Raw genomic sequence first — 1,859 nt, 5'->3', positions numbered from 1 at the left:
TGGCCGTTCCCTCTGCCAGACACACGCTTCTCCTGGTATCATGGTATTACCTTCTCTCTTTGCCTTGATGTATCTTCGTAGAACCCCTTGTTTGTAAGCCTTGCCTGAATACTTGGTACAAAATAATGTTCATACTACACTCTCCTTTGTACATGTTTTTGTTTTCTTCATAACACCTGTCACCTTATAACATATTCTATATTTATTTGAATATTATCTTTTACTACCCTTGGATTGTGAGAGATTTGTTTTTAAGTGTCTCTATTTATCCCCTATATGTACTTGAAACATGTTGACTAGCATAATGTTTCTCAAATGTGTAAAAGACTTTCTCATTAAAACTGTAAATGCATGAACTCCTTGGAAATGTTCTGAGAATGAGACAAAAGTATCTAATTAGAGGTGAAATGGAATATACCTTCAAGGAGAATTTATCTATATACAACTCATTAACATCAATTTCTTGTCAGCAAAATAGAAATTACAGAAGTTCAGCTATGTGTGTTACACCTGTTTGAAAATTATTCACGCTATTTTCTTTTTTCCCAGTAGTCATTTCCATCACATGGAATCAAGGAACAAGACACAAATTTCAGAATTTCTCCTTCTGGGACTTTCAGAGGAGCCAGCATTACAGCCCCTTATATTTGGGCTTTTCCTCTTCATGTACCTGATAATTATGATTGGAAACCTGCTCATCATCCTGGCCATCAGCTCAGACCCCGACCTTCACACCCCCATGTACTTCTTCCTCTCTAACCTGTCTTTTGTAGACATTTGTTTTACATCCACCACCATCCCAAAGATGCTGTGGAACATCCAGACACAGAGCAAAGTCATCACCTATGAAGGCTGCATCGTCCAGGTGTATTTTTACTTACTCTTTGCAGCATTAGATGACTTTCTCCTGACCGTGATGGCCTATGACCGGTATGTGGCTATCTGTCACCCCCTGCACTACACAGTCATCATGAACCCCCGGCTCTGTGGACTGGTGGTGCTAGTGTCCTGGATCGTGAGTGCCCTCTTTCCCCTGTTACACAGCTTAATGGTGTTGCAACTGTTCTTCTGCTCAGATTTGGAAATCCACCACTTTTTCTGTGAAATCACATGGCTGTTCTGACCCCTTTCTCAATAATATGATGATGTATTTTGGATCTGTAATTCTCGGGGGTGTTCCCCTGGCTGGTATCCTTTACTCTTACACTAAAATAGTGTTCTCCATCTGTGGAATCTCATCAGCTCAGGGGCAGTATAAAGCATTCTCCACCTGTGCATCTTACCTCTCAGTTGTCTCCTTATTTTATTTTTCAGCCTTAGGAGTGTATCTTAGCTTCACTACTACCCACAGCTCACATATGAGTGCTATAGTATCAGTGATGTACACTGTGGTCACACCCATGCTGAATCCTTTCATCTATAGTCTGAGAAATAAAGACATAAAAAGGGCTCTGAAAAGATTTGTTGGGATGGAAATGTTTGTAAAAGAGCTATTTGCCCTTGGGCTGAAAAACTTCCCATGATAGCAGGGTCAAAGCCTTATAGGGGGATATGTGATTCCTTGATTAGACTATGATAATAGCAATTGCTTCTTCAGTTTATAGCCTGGTATTTCCATTTCTTTGATTTCAACTTCTCTATATGATTTTAAAAGCAGCCTTTCTTAACTTTTCTGTTCCTTATCATCTAAGATTTTTCTCTTGTTATTTTTCTACTCTTTCAAATTGATTCAAAACCATGTGTGAAACATATGTAAATTCCCATTTATCTCATGATGCTTCATACATGTCTTAAGAACAAATTCTTCTGAAATGATATACTTTATACTGAATAATTTTTCTTTCTTTTTGCTAAAAGAA

The 1,859-nt window shown here is 38.4% G+C and overlaps 1 pseudogene; it reads left to right on the top strand.

Moving 5' to 3' along the window:
- The first annotated feature begins 565 nt into the window (after nt 1-565).
- Nucleotides 566-1,523, top strand: LOC105001933 (annotated as a pseudogene).
- The last annotated feature ends 336 nt before the right edge of the window (nt 1,524-1,859 follow it).

The sequence above is a fragment of the Bison bison genome, unplaced genomic scaffold (genome assembly GCF_000754665.1).
Source record: "Bison bison bison isolate TAMUID 2011002044 unplaced genomic scaffold, Bison_UMD1.0 scf7180017864386, whole genome shotgun sequence".
Classification (NCBI taxonomy): Eukaryota; Metazoa; Chordata; class Mammalia; order Artiodactyla; family Bovidae; genus Bison; species Bison bison.
The sequence above is the reverse complement of the archived record's forward strand: the minus strand, read 5'-3'. Positions and strand labels throughout refer to the sequence as shown.